The 26302-nt window shown below is 44.3% G+C and overlaps 1 long non-coding RNA gene across 1 annotated transcript in view; it reads left to right on the top strand.

The window, feature by feature from the left end:
• Window positions 1-380: 380 nt before the first annotated feature.
• The window catches only part of LOC138299498 (uncharacterized), a 40844-nt gene continuing 14922 nt past the window's right edge, over window positions 381-26302 (top strand). Inside the window, exon 1 of the long non-coding RNA XR_011204760.1 lies at window positions 381-502. This is a non-coding gene — a long non-coding RNA (uncharacterized lncRNA). The remainder of the gene's footprint in view (window positions 503-26302) is intronic.

Genomic DNA, 26302 nt, shown 5'->3' with positions numbered 1-26302 from the left:
TCGGGCAGTAAAATGCGCGACGGGGCTATGCCTGGGGGCCCCTGCACTGCCCATGCCAAATGCATGGGCAGTGCAGGGGCCCCCAGGGGCACCCTAAGTCCCCTTACCGCTGGCGACAGGCCGGCGGTCGGGGACTCATAATCCCCAGGGCAGCGGTGCTGGCACCGCTGCCCTGGGGATTATGACCACCAGGCGGAATCCTGGCGGGAAAGTGGAGGGGCCGGCGGTATGGCTGTGGCAATTCCGTCATGGTCATAATTGCTGGCGGAACACCGCCAGCCTGTTGGCGGTGTTACCGCCAACATACCGCCGGCCGCCAGGGTCGTAATGACCCCCAAAGTCTCTGGTGAACACGGGCAGTACCTGTGTTTGGCCACCAGGGGGCAATGTGGAGCAGTTCTTCTCATGCTGACAATCTTTCCACTGCCTGTGGTCCTCACTGGTCGAGGCAGATGCCGGTGATTCCAGTCACTGGAGCCGGGGCTGCAGCTCACCTCAGCAGGTAAGTGCGGTTTTCTTTCTTTCTGCTTCTTTTCTATTGTTCTTCTTCCTATTTTTTTTCTTTCAAACAGCCTCACGGTGTGGAGGCAGGCAAGTTGCTGGTCGGGGTTGGCAGTGTCACAGGCTGGTCTCCGGTCCGGTCGCTTATGGGAAGGGGGCGGCCCTGGGCACTTCACATATCTTTCAGTGAATGGCGCACCGTCGCGCCTCTCTCCTCGCAGCCCTAGCAGTCTTGTCAGCTCTGCGGGCCGCCATGTTGCATGCTGCTCATTGTCCTCCCCTTCTGTAGCATCCCCGCATTACAGGCAGAGACGGGGCTCCTTTGTTGGTGCTTGTCGAATGTGGGCCTCCTAAATTGAGGCTGTTGAGGTGACGTAGTACAGGTTGCAGGTTGTGGCCGCCATGGCATTGCTTGCAGGCCATCAGATTATTGTGCGGGGGCCACTTGCTTGCGACGTGGTTACTGGCTGTTGTGCTTCTCTCACTGCTCCTGGGCCTCACTCACTACTAGCTGCGGTGCACACCTTGCGCTGGGCGGGTAAGTGGATGCTGGGGAAGGTCGGGGGTCATTAAGCGGTGTGCGCAGTGTCTCTGCCACAGCAGCTCTACACAGACTTTCCCGTGTGAACGTAAGCATTTGCAGCGTTTGACTTTGTGCTGGTGTAAGGTGTGTGTAGTCTCTTTGCCCTCCCGCACAGGCACTTCTTCCAATTGGCACACACTGCGTTATGGGACGGCGCTTTTCCCACTTTTTCGCCGCCAGGACCAGATGGCGACCTGTGGAGTAATAGATGCTTCTCCGCTTCATGAGCTGGGGTGCAGCACCAATCGGCGAGCTGTGTTGCGGCAAGCGGGTGAGTGCAGGGCCTCAGTGGGGACACCGGTGTCCGTGCTGGGTGGCTGGCTTGTCGCCCTGCGCCGGTGGCCTTGGATGAGGGGGTGCCTTTCGGCACAGGCATTGCTTGCTTCCCACGACCAACAGCAAAACTGCTGCTAACGCACACGTGCGGTCAGACACACTCATCGCAATTGTAGTGTTTGGGGCCCTAGGCCCTCATGATACTAAATAAGGTGACGCGGACACTATGGTAGTGGGTTCTATAACTGGCTTGCAGGTACGTGCGCGCTACCTTTTTTACTAGCATGGTCACCTGACTGGTGACGCCTGTGATGGATGGGTGTGGGATGAGTGTAGAAGCCAGCCCTCAGCAGAGTGGCTGGTGGAAACACTAGAATGTGTCCAGCAGGACACCATACCATGCCGAGGTCGAGCTACTTCACACTCATTACAAGCTAGTCGATGTGGAGACGTTGTTCGTGTTCATAAAATATGAGAACAATTCTTCAAAGAGCAGATACAGCCACAATTAACACATAGGCAAACTTTTTTTCTTTCCAGAGCGACTGCTTGCCTAAAAGAAGTGTAAGTGTGCGCAACAGGTTCATTTGCAAATTAAATGGACCTCGGAAGCTTGTATTGTGTTGAAGTAATAGATCTCTTGAAAGTTCCTGATAGCATGCATTTTTTTCTAGTTATATTGCAAAGGAGTTACCAGCAGAGCGTCCAAGTGTGTATTTTTTAAAGGGGCGTAACACAGTCCCTTGCGCCGAAGGGTTTTCAGGTGTCTGTGTTACACTCCCAAATAGTCTTGACGGTTTTAATCAGGATTTAACTCCTGGCTCCCTGTTTACAGACACAAACCAATACACTGCTTTATCCAATACACGTTTTATAAAGTATTATGCTGCATTTTCAACTTAGTAACGACTCTTGCTCGACCCTCTTCACAAAAGGGTACAAAACATTGTGCAAAAGTATTAAACGGTAAGCCACAGTTAATAGCACATACTATCTCGTTAGATTTAAATATATTTTGGTCTGTTGTAGGACAGAAACTAAACCTGGGCACTCTTGAAAAAGTTCTTAAGGCCCTGTCAGATATTCTGACAAAAAGGCATCAATAGACACAAAAGGGCCAACATGGCTTATCTAATAAGGCTGTTCCTTAAAACAAATATCTGGTGTGCGCCAGCAGAAAAGTGCACGACATGTTTGGGTATGCAAAAATGGGTCGAAAGTTGAAAGGCAATTCCTGTTCTTAAACGAGGATATAACATTTTCAATAATTGCACACCATGATGGTGACTGAGTCCGTGCCATCTTCACATTCTCTGCGATGTGCATGTAGGGTATAATGGTGAGAGGCATGTCACGAAAGGAAGACGGTGATACCTTCAGAAGCCAGTAGGTGGTGATCATGTTGTCTCTTTCTTACATGCAAATATTTAATTATGCTAATTGTGTGCCTGTGCAGTGTGTGCAGTTGGCAACTCCTGCTTGCTTAACCCCTTCGCTGCCAGGCCTTTTCCCCCCCAGGTGCCAGGCCTTTTTTTGGCTACTTGGGGCAGTTCACACTTAGGTCCTCATACCTTTTTGTCCAGAAAAGCTACTCAAGCCAAATTTGTGTCCTTTATTCCAACATGCAAGGGATTCTAGAGGTACCCAGAGTTTGTGGATTCCCCTGGAGGAGACCACGAAATTAGCCAAAATACAGCGAAAATTTCATTTTTTTTAAAACAAAAAGGGAAAAAGGGCTGCAGAAGAAAGCTTGTGGGTTTTTCCCTGAACATGGCTTCAACAAATGGTTTGTGGTGCTAACATCACCATCTTCCCAGCTTTCAGGAACAGGCAGACTTGAATCAGAGAACCACATTTTTCAACACAGTTTTGGTATTTTACTGGGACACACACCATTTTTACTCTTTGTTGTGCTTTCAGGCTCCTTCCAGTTAGTGTCAGAAATGGCTGTGAAACCAATGGTGGATCCCAGAAAGCTAACCATTTCCGAAAAGTAGACAAAATTCTGAAGTCAGCAAGGGGTAATTTGTATAGCTCCTACAAGGTTTTCCTGCAGAAAATAACAGCTAAAATAAAAACATATTGAAATTAAGGTGAAAAAAACTGCAATTTTTCTCCACGTTTTACTCTGTAACTTTTTCCTGCGATGTCAGAGTTTTGAAAACAACATACTGTTACGTCTGCTGGACTCTTCTGGTTGCGGGGATATATAAGGCTGGTAGTATCATCAAGAACCCTAGGTACCCAGTTCCAATAAATGAGCTGCACCTTGCAACGCATCTTCCTTCTATACTGGGTAAACAGCAATTTATTTGGTGAAATATAAAGAGTGAAAAATAGTATCAAGGAAACCTTTGTATTTCCAAAATGGGCACAAGATAAGGAGTTTAGCGAAGCAGTGGTTATTTGCACATCTCTGAATTCTGGGGTCTTTAAACTAGCATGTGTATTACTGGGCATTTCTCAAATAGGCGTCTTTATTACACTGTCTTACATTTGGAAGGAAAAAATGTAGAGAAAGACAAGGGGCAATAACACTTGTTCTTCTATTCTGTGTCCCCCAAAGTCTCGCAATAAAAATAGTACCTCACGTAGGTAGGCCTTATGCCCCGACAGGAAATGCAACATGGACACACCACATTTTTACATTGAAATCTGACGTGTTTTTTGGAAAGTGCCTCTAGCTCAGCCGGCACCTAGGGAAACCTAGCAAACCTATACATTTTTTAAAACTAGACACCTAGGGGAATTCAGAATTGGGTGACTTGTGGGGCTTTCACCAGGTTATGTTACCCAGAATCCTTTGCAAACCTCAAAATGTGCCCCCCCCCAAAAAAAACTTTTTTCTCACATTTCTGTGATAGAAGGCTCTGGAATCGGAGAGGAGCCACAAATTTCCTTCCACCCAGCATTTTCCCAAGTCTCCTGATAAAAATTGTACCTCTCTTGTGTGGGTAGGCCTAGTGCCTGCGACAGAATATGCCCCAAAATGCAACATGGACACATCACATTTTTACATTGACAAATGACGTGTTTTTTGGAAAGTGCCTAGCTGTGGATTTTGGTCTCTAGCTCAGCCGGACCCTAGGAAAACCTACCAAACCTGTGAATTTGTTAAAACTAGACACCTAGGGGAGCCCAGGATGGGGTAACTTGTGCCACTCTCACCAGGTTCTGTTACCCAGAATCTTTTGCAAACCTCAAAATTTGGCCAAAACAACACTTTTTCCTCGCATTTTGGTGATAGAAAGTTCTGGAATCTGAGAGGAGCCACAAATTTCCATCTACCCAGCATGCCCCTAATACTCCTGATAAAAATGGTACCACACTTGTGTGGGTAGGTCTAGTGCCCACAATAGGAAATGCCCCAAAACACAACATGGACACATCACATTTTCACAAAGAAAACTGACCAGTTTTTTGCAAAGTGCCTAGCTGTGGATTTTGGCCTCTGGCTCATCCGGCACCTAGGAAAACCTAGCAAACCTGGACATTTCTAAAAACTAGACACCTAGGGGAACCCAGGATGGGGTAACTTGTGGCACTCTCACCAGGTACTGTTACCCAGAGTCCTTAACAAACCTAACAATTTGGCAAAAAAAACACTTTTTCCTCACATTTTGGTGCTGCAAAGTTCTGGAATCTGAGGGGAGCCACAAACTTTCTTATACCCAGCGTTCCCTCAGGTCTCCCGATAAAAATGGTACCTCACTTGTGTGGGTAGGCGTAATGCTTGCGGCAGGAAATACCCCAAAACACTATGTGGACACATAAAATGATCAAATACAAAACTACCTGTTTTTGCGCAGGGGGCACCTGCGTTTTTGGTCCTGGGCTCAGCAGCCATCTAGGGAAACCTACCAAACCCAAACATTTCTAAAAACTAGACACCCAAGGGAGTCCAGCGAGGTGAGACTTGTGTGGATCACCCAGTGTTTTCTTACCCAGAATCCTCAACAAACCTCAAATTTAGCTAAAAGAAACAAATTTTCCCACATTTCTGTGTGGGATCACTGCACCGGCACAAATTTCCTACCACCCAACGTTCCGCATCAATGTCCCGCTAAAACTGATACCTCACTTGTGTAGGTGGGCCAAGTGCCTGTGACAGGGAAGAGCCAAAAACATGTCAGAAATTAGGGGAAACCAAAGCGGATCCAAAAGGGCAGTTTGGAAAAAACATTTTCAGGACGGCAAGTGGGGCAACATTTTTGTCGGTATAGATGCTGTCGCGTAGGCTCTCATCATTCTAATGAGACTACTGGATTTCGAGTGGCAGAATCGCCTGTGGTGTGGGAGACTGAGTCTAACCCACTACAGGTGACACCTGTCGCTCCAATCCGGGTTCTGCTCAGGCTAACTAACAGTGCCTCATCTCTACCCAAGGGCAGGGATGATTGGGCAGCCGAGCGCATGACAAAACTGGTTTCTCAGAGAAGCCGTGGTCACTCAGGTCTCATCCGTTTCTCTCAGTTACATAAGTCTCACATACCCAGTGACAAACAGAGGCAGTATATATTTCAATAATGCTTTAATAAAGCAACTGCATCTTAGATTGCAAAGCGGGGACTGCAATAACCAGGACGATACAGCATGACAAGATTGAAATTGTGACAAGGAGAGTAAAACATAAAATTAATGCTATCATATTGCCACTAGAGTCAACAAACTAATTCCTACCTAGGCTTTGATAGAGCACAGTGTGTTAAGCTCTAATTCTGCCCTTCAGGTTCCCCTGGGAAGACATCATCCCCCATACCTGAGCAAACACCTGAAGTCTGCAAAACAGCTGTATCGAAGCGTTCGGCAATCAGCATACAGTCGTGGTTCTCTGGCTGGAATCTCCCTCCAAAGTATAAGGGACAGGAAAGTGTTTTTATAACAAAACAGCTGGTGTTCTAAGAAAATGTCCCTACGTAAGGATGTGCATTTTCTATGAATGTCAGAGACTAAACTTATACCACGTTCACTGGCAACCTATCTTGCTGTAGCCTTGAAAAAAGTACAGAGTGAGCAAGAATGTCTTGTTTGAGAACAGAGTGCTGGCCGAGGCAAAAACAGTCAGATAGAGAGAAAATAAAACAAGACCGTAAAAGTGGCTACTGTAACAAAAATAAAGCTAAGCCGAATAAAATACATCTAGGTTAAAGTGCACAGCGGCAGGCCTAGTGTGTTAAAATAACGTGCAAGGAGCTATAACTAAAATGGTTACACAATACCCTCCCCTTGTCGGTCGAAGGTGGTTCAAAGCCTAAATATACTTAAAAAAGCTACTAAGCTCAACCCTAGATATATATGTAAAAAAGTAAATAATGACAATTTAAAAGGACACAGGAGCATATGAAAAGACAATTTAAAACTGTTAACCTGTGGCAGATAAGGGACCGAATTTCAAGAGTCAGAGTTATTTTTAGACTTACAATCGATTCTGGGACAATGGAGGACAGCAAATCTTCCACTTCGGCAGGTGTTAAAGTTGGAAAGGCATCGCCGAGAAGGACCAAGGAGCAGTTGTGTTCCATAGCCTGAGCTTCAGCCAAGGCGGCATTCCATGGTGTGCCCAATGGTGAGTTGAGAGCCACATCCTCCAGGAAGGGCACCTCATAAATAGCTTCTCGTAGCAAACGCACCCTCAACGCGCATGTCTGGTAATGAGCCCTCAGAGAGAACATCAACAGATCAGCGTCCGAAGAAAGACAAACTTCCAGTGCATATTCGAAAGAGCACCAGAGGCACCGAAACACGGGCTGCACACAATGTAAAACCGGTCTGAAGGACAGAGACCAGTCACACTCCAATTGCTCCAGGAGTGCTGTTCCAAAATACTGCATCATGCGTTCACGACACAGCTGCGCTGATGGGAGCGCTATCGTTCCTTCTAGTTGCGGCGGGACAGCCATTGCGCATAAAAAACAGCAACAGCAAAACGCCACCTATTATAGCCAAAGTTATTGGAAATCCCCCCAAAATACTGGAGAATATTGAATAAATGGCTGATGGTATTAAACCGAAAATGGAGGAGAAGGTGTGAACGAAACCAGAACCAACAGCCTTAAAGAAATTTGCGATTCCAATAGTACTGGACGCATTAAATATCTGTCCCACGAGTTCACCAATGTGTCTCGGAAAGTTGGTACTTAAAAGGGGCTGTATCTCTGCTGACAACTTTGCCACCGAAGTACGTAGGTCTTGCATGCAGATGTAAGAGCCACATGCTTCTGAAACAATAAAGCCTTGAGTCTGCTCAACTTGTCAAAATTAACATTAGAAGTAGCAATATGAGGCCAACTGTCTGCTCCCTCTTTTGTTTTAGTAGGAGGAAAAAGTACGTTCCCGCAGCATGTAACAATCTTAGAGGCTGAAACAACATAAGCTATTCCGGCTCACATCCCACAACAGTCTTCACCATTGAGGAGAACATAGCTGCCGTTTGAAAGCACCTGGAACGTAGGACTAATCAAGGGGACTGGAACTCCCTTCAGATAACAAACCAAGTTTGCTGCAGATCCGTTACACGCCCGTGCAAGGACAGCTGTTTTCCAAACCATCGAATGGCTGACAGAAGTCTTGCATTCATTACCGCTAAGAAAGACTTCTTTCATGCCACTGAGACATTTGTGTGTGAAGGGTAGCTCCCACACCTCATTGATGTAACTATCTCCTAGTTTTCCGTATCTGGCTACCGGAATGTGCTTAAACAGGATGTGAATTGTAGTGTAGAAATAGGCAGATTAATGACCCTATGTATTAATCACTCAGCAGATGGTATTTCAGCCACAGTAAAAGGCAACTTTTATAATTTTTCGATGTTTAGCGTGACATAAGTCGCTTCTTTCTTAGCCATTAGTTGTTGTTGCCCCGTTTAATGAAAAGAAGAAAATATTTCCCTTGCGCTGACATAGTGCCAGGGAACGTAACCCACCTTCAGTGTTTGAAGCATCCAACCCAACTGCATGATGGACCTTAGCTGACTCTGTCCATGATGTAAGGAAGACATATCTGTTTATATAATGTCTATAGCAGAAGAAACTATGTTATTCAGGGTATATATTTGGTCGGCAGGGTATTAATCCCATTATCTACAACAGCTAATGCCTTTTTTAAATTTTCCTGATCTATTCGCCTTAACTGGGCAGCAGCTTCTTGTTGTGAAAGCTTCCAAATTTCATTATATACTTCGTATAAGAAATGTTTTCTGCATTTTGTTTTCTTGGGCCTAACAGTAAGTCCTGTAAGTCGGTGTTATTGGACAGGAGATTGAGGTGTTCTCTAACCGCGTCTAGTGAGGAAGTCCTTAACCATTGCTGGCAGAGTTTCCCTACACTGTATGTTGTTACTATACCCGCATGTTCAGACGATATATAGCGAGGGTTCGGCCTACTAGTTCTAAAACCCCCGGAGGAGTTAATAAAGTGTTTGTGACACCCATTGGTATCTATTGGCCACAATAATCACCCTCCAGGACGTGTCAGTGAAACATTAAATGTGCCATTCTGGACCCATTCATCGAGTTGATCTTCAGTTGCATTTATATATTTTTGCCATTTATAAAATTTTGCAAGGGCAGGCATACTGGGCGTGTTCAATTCTTTAATCTTTGCTAAGCCTAACAACTCATTTGTTGTACAGTTTCATTCAAAAATAGCATTTGAACAGATATCAGGCATGCTCTAAATAAAGCTTCCTTTCCCCGTATTTGCCAATGTCTAGTTCCCCACACACTCTTCAAGTCAATCGACTTTAGCCAATATTTATAGCCTTTCATAGTCAACCGGGAAACAAAGGAATCCGAATATATAAATTTTGTATTTGTAAATAGTATGCGTATGTTTTCTGTAGGTGTCAATTTAAAATAATACGACTCAGCATTTTTAACATAGTGCCCAGAAAAATATGTAAACTTTTTAGAATACGTTTTAGAACTCCCTTGTGGTGGAGTTGGACAATGTTCCCATTGTGTATAATTAATAACAGTCTTTGGGCTGCTTGCTCTGTGGATGAAATGGTGGCCATAATAATTATAGCAAATTATATCACCATCATTTTCTCTAGATTGATACACATCTTCGTTTTCAAATACAGTAAAATACTGCAATTCAGTCATCATAGAATCAACTGTTTTCACATCCCAATCATCAGAAACAACCCCGGGTATTATTATATCTTTCATTGAAAGTTTAAACACATATGGTATTTGAATCACCTCCGTAGGACCGTATATGTCAAATATTACTTTATCCCAAACAATCCCATCAGGCATTGGTATAGCGAAACTGTTCACAAAGGACAAGTCTCTGCGGACCTTCTGAGAAGAAAAATGTGGTTTTAGGACTTCATCTACCTGTTCAACTGCTGATTTTTTAGGAAGAAAATGACCATGTATTAACAAAAAGAAAGTGATGACAAACCCAAACCAAAGCAGGAAAGTTAGTAGAGTCAAAGAAAGCCACAGATAGTTCCATGGAAGAATGAAGTAGGCTACTTTAAGCCAATTTATCAGCTTATGTGGTTTTGACAGTTCAGGTATCGAAGAGGCGAATGAGTCTGAAATGTCGTTGTTGATGTCGGCAAAGTATCCAGCAGCAGTTTGTGCAAAAACAGGAGCCGTGTTAGTAGGTGGTGTTGGTGTTTCCCGCAGTGGCACCGAATAAATGGCAACATCTGTCTGTGTTGAAGTTGTGTCAAATTGATCAGTTATTTCTGTATTATTTGATGTCAGTGGAACTAATGCAAGATCATTTTCCACCCTCCCCAAGCCTGGAGAGGTGTCGGTGTTGCTGCTTACAACTTGTAGAGGAACTTCTTGACCAGCAGTGAGAGGGATTCGGGAACTACTGGCTGTTTCTTTTGGTCGGCTGTGCAGGATCGGCCACATGGTGTAGTTTGACATTGTCGATAGAGACAAAACGATTTTCTTTGGCATCTGCCAACGGTGGTAGAATGACAGTTCTGGTACCGTGTATTCCCAAGACGGAGACTGGTGCACGATAAGAAGGACCAAATTAATTTTTCACAGCAACCTTTTCACGTACTAGATCCCCAACTTTAGGAATCCAGCCTGTAGGCGTTACAGGTACATCCTTAATTCCAATGGAGGCAGCACTGGCAGAAGAGTTGTCGTCCCAAAACTATTGTAATTCCTGTAAGACAGTGACACGCTCATTTATGTCAAAAGGTGTTTCTGCCGCCTCCACGCCAGGACTATCAAGATCTGGAACATACATTTGAGTTCTGAACAGGCACTCATATGAAGTACGACCCCTCAGGGACCTTTTAGGCAGATTGTTAAGTGCTTTCTGGACTTCATACAGGTGATTAAGCCAACTACGACCTGTGCCTAAGACTCTGGCTGGATTGCTTTAATCACAGTTTAATCGCTCCACGAGGCTATTTCCTTCGGGATGAAATGGAGACGAGTACTGGAGTTGGACTCCCAACGAAGCCATGGCGTCCCTGAAAGCCCTTGAGGCAAAAGCAGGGCCCTGGTACGAGTGGAAAGCCGCAACTTCATATGTACCGATAAAGACTCGCAAATTTTTAATAACAGTCCGAGCATCAGCCGAGCGTTTTTGCCACACCCATAGAAATCTGGAGCAGGAGTCAACAGCGACTAAGATATATTTGTATGCACTATCCGGTGTCAGGGGACCGCAATGGTCCAATAACACACATTGTAAAGGTGTGTTAGAAATTAGGAGGAGTGTCTGCGGTGGGCGTTTAACAGTGGAAACTTTGATTTGTTGGCAGATGTCACAACAAAGGACATACTGCTTGGCCTCTTTGTATAGGCCTGGCCACCAAAAACGGGCCTGTAGCAATGATATTGTAGCCGCCACACCAGCATGGGCAGATGCTGTCCACTCATGTGCTGCTTTAATCAACTCTGGTCCTATATCTTTATTGGGAATTTCTCGAACCCCTATGCCTGGTATTTTAATTTCAGCATTTAGGCAGCCTCCCATTCAGTAGGAATATTTAGCAGGAAATGCTTTTGGATAGGGCATACCATCAGCCGTAGCTGTCACGGCAGCCCATATGTCTGCGTCCAGTTTTGCTCTTGAGCGGGTTCCTGCAGCAACAGTGGCCGTAGCAACTGCTGACTTTGCGGCTTCATTAGCCAGTGTATTCCCAACAATGTGTATTCCAATGCGCTGGTGTCCAAGTGTATGTACAACATGGACATATGGTAGCATTTCCTTCAGATACGCTACTTTCCCCCACAGTAATCTGTGTTTAATGGTGTTGCCTTTAGCATCTCTGAACCCATTCTGGCGCCAATAATGCAGGTATTCATTGAAGGACTGGACACAATAGTACGAGTCACAAACGATCAGCGTATGCTGTGCAGGATCCGTATGTTCCAGTGCCATCACCAGAGCTTTCACCTCTGCCAGTTGTGCTGTGCAATCCTCTAGGGTTTGCGTAAAGGTATGTAGGGAAGAGAATTTATTGTCCTCCATGTTGCCACTTACGTCTGCGCAAGTAGCCAAGTATTGATGCTTTGTGCCAATTGCAGGTTGTGCAGAGCCATCGGTGTACATGACTCTATGATATTGTTCAATAGGTTGTGTGTTTGCTAGAACTGGGTATTCTAGTTCGTATTGCAAAAATTCTTGAGTTTGTAAGTTTGGGTCAAAAATGTAATCTACATCAGTGGCTGTCAAAGACGTGGCCCATTGGATCCAACGAGGATGAAATGCTTTTGTGTTTGGAGCGTTGGCTTTGGTGACAGCCTCTAGGGCTGGTATGGGAGAAACAACAATAATGCGTTTACCTTGGGCAAGAGGTCTTTCTTTAATGACAGCCATCTGAACAGCAGTGAGAATTTTCTCAGTGGGAGCAAAGCGTTGTTCTGCTGCATTGTATAAATATGATTTGTATGTTATCAGGACGGTCTCACCCTCATTAAATGTTACATAGGTGAAACCGATGGCACCAGCAATTACTATGATGACCAAATGTGTTTTGTTGTCCTTTGTGTGTAAATGTTGTGCTGCAAGCATGTCTGTCTGCAGATCGCTGAGAATGCATGTGTGTTCGACTGTCCAAAATTTGCTTTAAAAATCAGGACATATTAAGTCATATAAGGGTTTTAAGCGTGAAGCATGATCTGGAATGTAAGTTCTGCCAAAATTTAGGAAACCCAATAGAGATTGGAGTTTTTTAATTGTACTTGGAGGTTGTAATTGTGTGCACTTTTCTAAAAATTGTGGCGCTAGGCTCTTTCCTTCACTCGATAGCTCATATCGCAGAAATAGGACGCTGAGGAAGGCTATTTTTGTCTTTTTGAAGTTGAATTTGTAGCCGAGTTCAGGAAATCCCACAAAAATGCGGTATACCTGTCTTAAATGTTGTAGTATTTCATCATCCGTAAGATAGATATCATCTACATAGGACAATGCTTCAGGGTCAATGTCATGTAAAATTGCAGTCACACAAGCTACGAACAGTCCTGGACTGTTCTTGTACCCCTGAGGTAAACAACATAATTTTGTGAGAACCTAGTGCACTGAAACTTGTTAAGTCTCTACTCTCAGGCACTATATTCTGGCAGAAGAAACCATTGGAAATTTCCAGTGTTGTTTTGTATTTTTTGCACACTATGTTGTTCATTAGTGCTGTGCTATGTGAGTTTTGTGTAGCATATGTGCGTGTGTGACTGTTTAAGTGTCTGTAGTCTAAGACTATTCTATATGAATGGTCTGGTTTAGCTAGAGGGGATAGAGGATTGTTCAATGGGGAGACGCAGGGTTCAATTACACCCTGGTACTCTAGTTGTGTGAGGATTTCTCTCACGGGTGCTTTCGCATCATGTTTTATTGGATACTGAGGTTGAGGTTCATTTATAATAGGTATTACATGGTAAGGGCATTCCTTATCCAATCCTACATGGTTGCGATATAATGCGGGTGCCTGCGTCAATGCCCGATCAATTGTGTAGGATTCAGCGAGTTCCTCTGGAACAAAAGGGGAGAAAGAAGGTTTAATAACCTCTTCCCCACATGGTCAGGTATGGACAAATTCAGGTGGCCAATCTTGTTCGGCCAATAAGATATATATATTTACCACGCGATCCCAAAAGATTGCATCTATTGTGCATTCAATGTCTCCTTCTAACTGTAATGTTACTTTACACACCCTATCAGGCATGGAGACTCGCATGTCCGCAGTTTATACTTGTAGAAATTCATCAGTTGCTTTCACCTCCAGATGCTCTAGAAGACTCCGGCGAACTATTGTGATCTCTGCCGCGCTGTCTAGCAGCGCTAGTGCCCATTTCCTGTTCTTCAAGAGGACCTTCTTCTTGAGCGGCATGTCGTATTGCAACTGCTGTTACTTTTGTCTTTTTAAATTGGGGATTTTGTTGAGGTTTCTCTTCCTTTTTTACAGAAACCTCTGATTAGCGTTGTGATTCCTGTCTCGGTTTCACGTATTCCGTTCTTCGCTCTGATCACCCACCTCTCTCACTGCGTTTTTCCGATGAGTCCTGAAAGGAACGAGATTGGCGTGTATCAGTATATTGATATCTATCAGGTGTTTTTATATTATCTCTATTTTGGAGATTATGGCCCTCATTACAACCCTGGCGGTCAAAGACCGCCAGGGCTGTTTTGTCGATTGCGCTGCCAACAGGCTGACGGAGCAATCTTGGGAATTACGACCGCGACGGAAGCGCCGCGGTCGCACCGCCGGAACCAGCGGTTTCCGCCACGTTGGTCCCGGCGGATTTAATCCTCCAGGGCAGCGCTGCTAAGGGGATTACGAGTCCCCCTCCCTCTAGCCTTTTCATGGCGGTAGGAACTGGCATGAAAAGGCTGGCGGAAAGGGGAGTTGCGGGGCCCCTTGGGGCCTCTGCACTGCCCATGCCTTAGGCATGGGCAGTGCAGGGGCCCCCTGGCACAGCCCCATGAAGCTTTTCACTGAAAAGCGCAATGGGTGCAACTGCAGCCGTCGCACCGCCGCAACACCACCGGCTCCATTTGGAGCAGGCTCCCATGTTGCGGCCGTCATCCCCGCTGGGCCGGCCGGCGGAAACTCAGAAACACCCTGAAATTGTGGTTTAGTTGGTCTGGCCCCTAGACTATCTCGACCAATACTAGAATAGATCTCTGCGATAAACGTGGGCAGCTTGCGTTCCTGATCCTGTTGAGGAACATCAGAGCCGCATGTGCACCGCTAGTGCGAGTGCTTCCCCTTTTAAGATTACTTAGAATAATGGAGGATACAGTGTCAAAATTGCCCATTAATGATGCAATTAGTCCAGGGCCGGCGCGGCAAATACTGTGCCTCAGGTATTACAGTTATCTACTGTGGGGACCGTCCCAAATGGCAAGCACATTGTTAGAATTCTATGTTTATCCTGAGGTCCAGTATGGGGAAATACCGCTTCCAGTGCATTTATTTTGAGAGCTAACAAAAAAGGGAGTTTCTTCTCGTTTGGCGGGTACTTTACCCATTATTGAATGCGCAGTTGCAGGGTTAATACCTGGCGTCACTGCATGTGGTTGCACTGGAGCAGCACGTGCTGGGTTTGTATTCAGTGTTTGCATTACAAACTGCACTAATCATCTGAATATTGCTGTCAACTCAGTATATTAGCGACGAACCTCAGCTACTGCTAAAGTTTCTACTGCAGGGTGAGGTGCATAGGTGGCCAATAAAGGCCAGGTAGGTCCTGCATTACTTAGAGGACCTAACCTAACTGGTACAATCGTGTGGAGTAGGGCGCAATCAAGCCAATTTTATGTTCTTGATAAGATAAAAGTATTTCTAAATATGCATATGCTCTGTATTGTCCAGGTACATTTGCAAGTGTATAGTGATGAAATGTGTTTGTGTTCCCATCAACTGCTGGAAATGTGACCCATGAATAGAATAGTTCTGTTCTATAAGCTGCATCTGCGTCAACAACAAATGTGACTGGACTCCCCTGGGCCGTTAGGCCATTTGCCAATAAATGTGCAGTCAAGCGTTGTCTTATATTTACTGCAATTGGTACCTGTTGTTGATTCGCCATAGTAGTTGATAAGTTTGTCCAGAGAAGGCACGCCAAATGGGGATTATCCTTTTAGAGTTCAAGCTTGAACAACCTCCAGCATCAGACAGGATAACTGAAGTAAGGAATCCAACGAAGAGTGTTGCGGTATTTAACTTGTTTATTGTCTTCAATAAAGCCGCTTAAGTAAACAGTGTAAAAGGGGCACAGAGCAAGGAGAGAAGCGACTCTGAATCCGTGGGCGTCAAGTGGAATGTGCCGACATCATCGGCCTCGTCCGGAGATTCCATATGACACACACGAATTCTAGATCACATCACAACATCCCCCCTCTTTTAATAAAAAACAATCTTCATTTAACCAACACAACCAATGAAAATAACAACATCACCCTGAACAACCAAAACTGATGTGTTAGTAAAACTATATACAAAGTCATTGTAAAACCTAATACAATGTAACAATCTACTAAAAGAATGTTGGCCATAGAAATAGTTTTCACGACATTACCAAATCACCAAACATATCCAGTCTACGACATTACATAATCACTGAACTTGGCCGGTCTACGGGACTCCCTGCGAAATTCTCTACGGGACTCCCTGCGAAATTCCTTCTTACCCTTATCCTCCCTTTTACAGTAAGAGTCCCTCTTTGCACAGTTACTGGTTTGACAACCTTCATGCTCACCCCTCATTCGAACACTGGGATCTAAAGCTAAACGTGTGACTCCCCACCAGCATCCATCCGACAATCTAGCTGCATTTTTGCGTACTTCCAGAACTTGTTGGGGCTCTTTAAACTTCGAAAGACCCTTTCTGACTATCAAAGGATTTTTAACTCTCACCCAATCACCAACCTTGAGGACTTTTTTTTCCGGTGTAACCCTCCACCTATTTCTTCCCATTTCATCAGAATTACCTTTTGCTGACTGCCACGCCTCCCTCAGATTACTACCTTCATGAAGTAGATCAATCATCCAAAAAGGACATAGTTCTGAGGTCGCAATCCTACCTCTCATCAATTCAAAAGGAGTCTTGCCCGTGGCAACATGTGGTGTTGTGCGATGAGACCAAATCAATTCTTTAATGGCTTGCCCTACAGACATGTTAGATTTAATTGCTGCTTGGATACACTCAACAAGTACACGATTAAAGCGTTCAACAATACCATTACTTTGAGGATGATAGAGAGGCGTCCTTATGTGTTTGATGCCACACTTGTTCAAAAAATGGGTCATATCCGTAGATACAAATTGTACTCCGTTGTCTGTCATTATTTGTTCAGGTAATCCTTCCCTACTGAAAACATCTTTTAGACATTTAATAACACTTTGTGTAGTGGGAAGTCTTATAGGAAATACCTCAACCCATCTAGAAAGATGATCTACTATAACCATAAAATACCTCAAATCCGGAGGTAGTACATGATAAGGACCAAGAAAATCTAAACCAATTTTCTGCCAAGCTCTTTCTGGTGATGGAACAAAAGAATCACAACTTCCTTGAGTAACCAGAACTTTGTCACTTGCACAACACCTGGGGCAACTCTTCACTAGCTCATCAATTTCCTTATCCATCCTTGGCCACCAGAAATCAGATCTTAATTTCCTTTTTGTGATAGTAGAACCAAGATGACCAATATGTGCTTTAAGAATCAGGTCTCTCCTAAGACACTCTGGTGGAATAAGTTTGTCACCTCTAATAAGTTTGTCACCCTCAACAGACAATTCCTCAGAAATTTTCCAAAAAGGTTGTAAATTAGGCGAGAGAGTCTTCTCTTTAGGCCACCCAATCTTCACATAATGAATGACATCACACAACAGTTTGTCATTATGTAACGACTTAATCCACACATTTTCATCCAAAGACTCAGCAATGCATGCTATGAAACATTCTTCAACCTCAGTATCCCATTCAAGTTGTTCCTCTTCATCTGATATAGGTAAACGGGATAGGCAATCAGCCCTACTGTTTTTTCCTCCTGGAATATACTCAATCGAAAAATTGAACTCTAACAATTTGGCAGATAACCGTGCTATGCGAGCAGTTGAGCGTTTAATTTTCCTTCCTGATAAAATTTCCACCAGGGGACGGTGATCAGTTTTTAATGTAAAATGCCTACCCCAGAGGTATTGTTTGAATTTTTCCGCACTCCATACACAGGCCAGGAGTTCTTTTTCAATAACAGAATACTTCCGCTCAACTACCCGCAATGTCCTTGAAGCAAACCCAATGGTGCACTCCTTGCCCCCATCAGAAACCTGTGTTAACACTGCGCCCAACCCATATTCACATGCATCCACAGTTACAATGGTCTTTTTACTATCTGAAAAAGGTTGTAAAACTGGTGAGTTGACAATCTGTTGTTTAATGTGCTCAAAAGCCTTATTGCACTCTTTAGACCAAAAGAACAATTGCTTGCTTTTAAGCATAGCCCTAAAACATTCAGAAGTCTTAGCAAAATCCTTTAAAAACTTTGCATAAAATTCACATAATCCCAAAAAAGAAAGCAACTGTTCTTTAGTCTTGGGTGCAGGAGCATCGAGAATGCTCTTCACTAACTTAGGCCTGGGTTTGACACCGTGCTCAGATAAAACATGTCCTAGATACTCTATTTCCCGAGTTTTAAAGAGACATTTGTCTCTCCTTAAAGTGACACCTCTTTCTTCTAGAGTTTGCAAAACCCCTTCTAAAACTCTATCATGAACCACCTCAGTGTCAGCAAAGATTAGAATATCATCCTGAAACATGACTACATTGGGGTTGTCGGGGAACATGTCAGTCATTATTCTCTGAAAAGCAGCAGCTGCAGATGCCAAACCAAAAGGTAATCTGCAAAACTGGAAAGTCCCATCAGGCGTTACAAAAGCTGTGAGATAACGAGAAATAGCATCAAGCTCTACTTGGTGGTATGCCGATCTAAGATCCAACTTCGTAAACCAACTAGCAGAACCCGCTTTTGCTATTAAATCATCAATCCTAGGCAACGGAAAACTATCAACCCAGATCGCTTCATTCACACTTCTTAAGTCCACACACAACCTTAGGTCACCAGAGCTTTTCTTCGCTAGAACAATAGGAGATAACCAAAGTGTGGCTTCAACCTTCTCTATTATGCCTTGTTCACACATATCCTTCAACAACCTAGACAATTCTGCCCTTACACTAAATGGAACATTCCTCAGTTTATGCTTCACAGGGACAACACCCTGTTTTAATTTGATAGTGTGTGTGACATTAGATATTTTACCCAACTTGTCCTGGAACAATCCTTTAAACCTCCGTTGCCAAGGACAACCCACCTCAGAAGATGTTTTAATACAGTTGGTATTGCTCCTATCAATAGACACTGGTCTAATCCTTCCTGGTTTAATGATTAATTTAAAATCAGCTTGATGAATTAAGCCCAGAACGTTAATACCTTTCCTTGCCACATATACCTTCCCATGAATGGTCTCGCCAGAAATGGACAAAGTAGTCCAAAAATACCCAATCAAGTCAATCCTACTCCCTTCAAACGCCAAGGTAGTAACGTCGGGAGGGAAAAGAGTTTTGTCACTCCAAAACTCATTGAATTTGTCAAATGAGACAATAGTAATTCGTGCTCCTGTATCCACTAACAACTTGACAGCAACACCTCCCACCAACACCTCAATGTCAGGATCCATGACCATTTTGCTAGCAGATGACATATTGTCCTTGACCACTAATACAAGTTCATTTTCATCCTGTTGCACCTTTCCCTCTTCAGCATCAATAACACAACGGACACTGCCTCTCTTCCCACCTCTGCAAACACGTGAAAAATGTCCCAGTTTGTTGCAGTTCCTGCATTGTTGGTTGACCGCAGGACAATTCCTGAAAGAGGAAACGTGGTTCAAAGATCCACATCTGTAACACATAGTCTTTTGATTTCCTCTGGAAGATAAGGCATTTTTCGAAAGTGGAGTAAAATCTGTTTTTTTCTCAGGACGAAACTGTTTCTTGTGATCATTGATCTGCGAATTCACCACTGCACCTGAAATGGAAACATTAGATAAAGACAATTCTAATTGCTTAGCATCTTCTAAAGAACACTCAATGCTCTTCGCTATGTCTATGGCTTTGTCCAAAGATGGATCTTTGCACGTTAACAATTTTTCTTGGATTCTTTTAGAGTAGCATCTTGCCACAAGTTGATCTCGTATCAATTGTGAGGTAAAATTTTCGAATTCACAATTGGCAGCTAACACTTTTAAAGCAGTAATGAAAGAATCCACACTTTCATTAGGATTTTGCACTCTGGTAAAGAATTTGTATCTATGTACTACAACATTCTTAGTTTTGATGAAATGCTTGTCCAGCTGCGCAACCGCCATTTCAAACTCATCTAATTCTTCTTCTTCACGTAATTCATAAACTGGTAGATGGTCAAAAATATTCTGTCCTTCCACACCCAAATAATAGTACATCAAACTTTTTTTTCTCTCAGGCCTAAATTTATGGCCGTCAATAGCTCCTAAATAGGCCTTGAATGAGCGTAACCATAATCGCCATTCCAAAGAAGGATCACCAGGGTCCTGTAAAAAAGGTGATGGTGGTAATACGTTTTGCATTTCTTTTTAAAGAAAGCAAAACAAAAAAAACAGTAAACAAAGGCAAAAGGACAAGGGAAAAAAAAATGATGGTTGTGTATAAACAAAAATCCCACGAAAGATAGTCTTCCAGCAAGAAGTTAATTCTTTCCCCAATCTTTCCTGGTCCGATTTCTATTTTGATGATCAGAAGGTTTCAGAATAAGGTCCTTCTTCTCTGTTCCTTGTTCTTCATGCGAGTGCGAAGCAGCGAAAAAAACCCAGAAAATCAGCACTCAATATTGACTGCACACGTAAGGTAGGAGCGCTGTACAAATTAATGCGCTCCAGGCAATGAAAAAAAACACATGTGCGCTCATTGACGTTCGTCCGATGCACACGCGCCACTTGGAACACCAGTAATGTGCTGTGCTCGCGCTAGAGATGCCGTTAGGATAACCGGTATCTCAAGGATCAAAAACACTCTGTGCCCCCAAGGTCAAGCTCCGAATACACGGAGACGTTTAGAAACGTTGAAAAATAGCAACAAGAAAAATAAATCAAAAGATAAGGAAACTGTCCCCGACCGTACCGCCGTATAACCGATGAGAGACAGGATCAGCTACTGCAGCCATCGCTTCATCCTCGTCGCCATAAATGAAGTAAGGAATCCAACGAAGAGTGTTGCGGTATTTAACTTGTTTATTGTCTTCAATAAAGCCGCTTAAGTAAACAGTGTAAAAGGGGCACAGAGCAAGGAGAGAAGCGACTCTGAATCCGTGGGCGTCAAGTGGAATGTGCCGACATCATCGGCCTCGTCCGGAGATTCCATATGACACACACGAATTCTAGATCACATCACAACAATAACCTACTTAGCCGAGGAGGAAATCCTTAATACCACAGACGTGTCCGTATATAGAGTACTGAGGTGTCTTTGTATATAGTGAGACAGAGATACTCAGGAGGACCAGAAAATTAGAGCTTGACCAAACGTTGGCGGCACCATGTCGTGTAGGATCTCATTATTCTAATGAGACTACTGGATTTTGAGTGGTAGAATCGCCTGCGGTGTGGGAGACTGAGTCTAACCCACTACAGGTGACACCTGTTGCTCCAATCTGGGTTCTGCTCCAGCTAACTAGCAGTGCCTCATCTCTACCCAAAGGCAGGGATGATTGGGCAGCCGAGCGCATGACATAACTGGTTTCTCATGGAAGCCGTGGTCACTCAGGTCTCATCCGTTTCTTTCAGTTACATTAGTCTCACATACACAATGACAAACAGAGGCAGTATATATTTCAATAATGCTTTAATAAAGCGACTGCATCTTAGATAGCAAAGTGTGGACTGCAATAACCAGGACGATACAGCATGACAAGATCAAAATTGTGACAAGGAGAGTAAAACATAAAAATAATGCTACCATATTGTCACTAGAGTCAACAGACTAATTCCTACCTAGGCTATGATAGAACACAGAGTGTTAAGCTCTAATTCTGCCCTTCAGGTTCCCCTGTGAAGACATCATCCCCCATACCTTAGCAAAGGCCTGAAGTCTGCAAAACATCTGTAGCGAAGCATTCGGCAATCAGCATACAGTCGTGGTTCTCTGGCTGGAATCCCCCTCTAACGTATAAGGGACAGGAAAGTGTTTTTATAGTAAAACAGCTGGTGTTCTAAGAAAATGTCTCTTCCTAAGGATATGTATTTTCTATGAATGTCAGAGACTAAACTTATACCACATTCACCGGCAACCTATCTTGCTGTAGCCTTGAAAGAAGTACAGAGTGAGCAAGAATGTCTTGTTTGAGAACAGAGTGCTGGCCTAGGGAAAAACAGTCAGATAGAGAGAAAATAAAACAAGTCCGTAAAAGTGGCTACTGTAACAATAATAATGCAAAGCTGAATACAATACATCTAGGTTAAAGTGCACAGCGGCAGGCCTAGTGTGTTAAAATAACGTGCATGGAGCTATAACTAAAATGGCTACACAACAATGAGACAATGCTGGGTGGCAGGAATTTTGTGGATTCCTGCAGATTCCGGAAGGTTCCATCACAAAAATGTAGGAAAAAGGTGTGATTTCAAGCAAAGGTGGAGTTTTGCAGGGCATTGTGGGTAAGAAAATGGTGCGGGTGCATGTGAAGCACACCACCCTGGACTCACCCAGATGTTTAGTTTTCAGATGTGTCTATGCCTTGTAGATTTTTCTACATGGTAGCGTCCCAAAGTCCAAAAAGTGCAGCCCTCACTATTCCAGGTGGTATGATTTTGAGAGTTAGACAAGCTGTCATGGCCCAAATGTAAAACCAAAACCAAAAATAATCAAATGTCCTCTTGTTTGCTGTTGGGATAAGACCTCTTAGTGTCTGGGGGGAGAGCTGAAAGACTGTTACCCCCTTCAGTGGGATGGGGACATAACCAGTTGCGGGTCGCCGAGGGGGCGTGACGCCTGTGGGGAGAGGGGGGGTCGCGCTGGGGAATGATACATAAAATGTTAAAAAAATTAAAAACCACCTTGGCTCCCGAGACGCAACGCTAAGTTCCTTTGCCCAACCAAACATGCATGCGCAGTGAGGGGGAGTCATTGCTCGTCACCCCTGTGGCCCTGCCCATTTCCCCCAAAAGTATAATAAACATAATAGTTTTGGGGGGAAAGGTTTGAAGCTGCCGCTGCTGGCGGGGGGGTGGGGGTCAACACTCCTCCATCCTCATGGAGGAGCCGCCCCTGCTGACTTCACTGTTTGAAATCTTTATATTAGAAAATAATTCATCAAGCCCAGTGTCATTCCTTGAATTCCATTAAGATTTAACAGACTCAATAGTGTGGAGCAGGACAGTGTTAAAGTAGGCACTTAAATTAAGCAAAATAAGGGTTATTAGATTTTCATTTTCAAGACTTTCTGCTAGGGACTCTATAGCAAGCAAAAGAATGGACTCAGTTGTTGTACTGAGCCTGAACGCCTGCCAGCGAGATCATGTCTAGCAAAGTGTAGGGACCAATGTTGCCTGCTTCCATGAGGAATGTAAATTCATTGTGGAGAATTACATATTCCATAAGTTAGGCAGCACTGGGGTAATAGTCTTAGCTGCCAGATGAAGACCAACAGGAGGGCAAAGATTAGAAGGAGACCCTGTTTTGGTGTGCAGTAGCAATTTTTCCATCCTCCCATTAGAGTGAGGGGTAAACTGCTGACAGAGTTTGATGACTGATTATATTGTGGAAACTGAAAAATTGGTAGCAGTTTTCTGAATTTTATCCTTAAAGAAGGAGGAAAGATGATCAAAGAGAGTCTGAGATATAGGAATAGCAATATTCTAACTGGGAAGGATTAACTAGTTTGCTCACGATTTAAAAAGGCTTCGCATCTGCTTCGTTTAGCATCCTGAAGTCTGTCATTTTGTAATTTTTAAATGCAGTTATGTACAAAATTCTATCCTCAGAATTATAACTTTAGTTTCCTGCATCTGCTTCTTGTGATTGCTGACTCTTCTGCCACTCTTCCTTGAACCAGCGGAAGAATTCTGATGGAAGCCCTGCTGAGGATTACAAAAACGTTTGTGGGGGAGAGAAAAATGGGAGCATTGCTACTAATTGTGACAACGTGGAACTCGTGGGCATACTGCACGCGATCCTTAGAGCCTCGTGCTGTAAAGTTCTAGAACCCCCAGTCTCTTTTGAAATGTTAGCAAAATGTGTCCAAGACTCCACAGCGTACGCAGAAACTGAGTCAGTGTAGTAGTCAGCTGGAGTGTGTGCCCCTGGGCTGGATAAACTGGCCTGGATCTGGGACATTCTAGGATCCCTAGCATTTCAGTTGATATAGTATAGTTGAATATTTCAGCTATATAAGCATCTACACAGGATACTGGGAATGCTGAGGCTTGCTGAAGGATGTCCTTTTCAGCCACCTACCAGGTTTGAAACGTTCTCGAGCAGAAGCAGAATGAGTGCCCAATACTTGCTTTTAGCACCTAGATGCAGCAATCCTCTCCCATAACAACTGATCAGGACAGCAGTGGTTCTGATTCTCCACGCCTATTCTGTACACCTCCTCACCTTTCCATTGGCAGAGCACTTAATATGTGCTGGTCTTCTGGGCATTTCTAATGATATGCCTTGGTGACTAGTACATTGAGTGGGTGTAACATGGCCCAGGCGAAGTTTCCAGGGAGGTTCTACTAGTGCATATTTCCAGATCCCAATGTGCAAAGGAAAATTCACATTCACTATTGGAAAAACACATCAAAATAAAGTGGAAAATGTACTAACAGTGTGGACCAAGCTACTGTTGAGGTTGAGCTGGTGTGATCACGAGTTTGCTTACTTGTATTTCTGTTTTCTCTTTGTATGACGATTTGCATAAAGGAACACAACATTTTGCATGTGACACTGCCCTGCATTTCCTCTTACGATCAATGATCCTGAAGAAAGCTAAAGGAAAACAAGAGTAAATGTAAATTCTTGATCAAGATTGAAAAACATCAATGTTTGTCAAAGTTTGAAACTGATGAATGTTGCACACTAAAATTTGACCATATAGTGCTTGCCTCAAAAGTACTGAGTGCCAGGTGAGGTACTCCAAAACCAAGGTCTCGTAATGGGGATATACTGCTAAAAGATGTAATTCCAATCCTATTGCAGCTCTTGAGATGGTCTTTTTCACGTGTGTACACTTCGTTTTGAAATTCCATGTCTCTAGAAAATCCAAAACTTAATACAAAATTGTAAACAAAATGATGCTGCAAAGCAATTCATGGAAAAGCAGATGATGCACCTGATCCTCAGAAAAAATGCAGTTTGATGCTGCAATTTTGATATTGGATATCTTTCCGAGTATCCATCATGTATCTCTGATGCTTTACAGTAGATAGTTATATTCTAAGTTCATGTCAACAATAGGTCATTTTCAGATACTGATCTGATTTTGGCCCTCATTAAAACCCTGGCGGTTGGTGTTAAAGCGGCGGTAATACTGCCAACAGGCCGGCGGTAAAAATATGGCATCACGACCACAGTGGAAACTGCCAAAACATACAGCCACTTTAACACACCAACTGCCACAGCGGTAGCAACGACCACCGCAGCAGTCACTGGCAACAGACAGGCGGACGACAATGTACCGCCCACCCCATTACAACCAGCCAGTCCGCCTGCTTTTCCAGGGCGGTACCAACTCCATCAAAAGCACGGCGGAAACAGGAATTGGAAGGGAAACCACTCACCTCTCGACAATCAACGAAGAACCAGGACGCCATGGAGCCCGAGCTGCAGGTCCTGCTGATGCTGGTCTACCTCCTCATACATAACGAATATCAAAGGCGGCGGCGACGACGACCACGGTGAGTACTGCACCTAGCACACAGGGGACGGGGGAGGAAAAAGAGAGTGACACACACACGCAACAAGCAACACACCCACCCTCACCCACAACACCATACACACAAACACATGCAACAACAGTACATTTACACACCATTACCCCCTGGAAGAATGCAAGGACAAAAGGAATTGATTTAAATCTGTATTATTTTGAAATATGTAGATATAGTTAACGAATATAGAAAAACAGTATATACAAATATTTACAAAATGTACAGAAGGCCATACACTGTCCTTTGCAAATGTCCATGGGCCACTGGGCCAAAAATCAGTGGCCAAGCCCACACTTGACTGCTGCCTCAATACGAACATTGCAGGGGCATCAGGTCGTAAACACACAGGCACCTCAGGGGGACGGGGGGCACCTTAGCCGGAAGATGGTACAATGCAACTGCTCCTCGAGGGGGGTCCATGCCCACTGCTTGGTCCTGGGGAGTGCAAAGCCACAGTCTCTCTAGTGGGTGGTTTGCCCACTGCTTGGTCCTGGGGAGTTCAAAGCCGCAGTCTCTCAAGTGGGTGCTTTGCCCAATGCTTTCTCATGGGGAGTGCAAAGCCAAAGTCTCTCAAGTGGGTGATTTGCCCACTGCTTGGTCCTGGGAGTGCAAAGCCACAATCTTTCAAGTGGGTGCTTTGCACACTGCTTTGTTCTGGGGAGTGCAAAGCCACAGTCTCTCAAGTGGGTGCTTTGCCCACTGCTTGCTCCTGGGGAGTGCAAAGCCACAGTCTCTCAAGTGTGTGCTTTTCCCACTGCTTCGTACTAGGGAGTTCAAAGCCACAGTCTTTCAAGTGGGTGCTTTGCCCACTGCTTGGTCCTGGGGAATGCAAAGACACAGGGGGTGATTCTAACTTCGGCGGGCGGCGGAGGCCGCCCGCCGAAGTTCCCCCACCAAAATACCGCTCTGCGGTCGAAAGACCGCTGAGGGTATTTTGGGATTTGCCCTGGGCTGGCGAGCGGCCGACAAAAGGCCGCCCGCCAGCCCAGGGCAAATCAGCTTTCCCACGAGG

Source organism: Pleurodeles waltl, chromosome 6 (assembly GCF_031143425.1).
Source record: "Pleurodeles waltl isolate 20211129_DDA chromosome 6, aPleWal1.hap1.20221129, whole genome shotgun sequence".
NCBI classification, from domain to species: domain Eukaryota; kingdom Metazoa; phylum Chordata; class Amphibia; order Caudata; family Salamandridae; genus Pleurodeles; species Pleurodeles waltl.
This window is presented reverse-complemented; position numbering and strand designations above follow the sequence as displayed.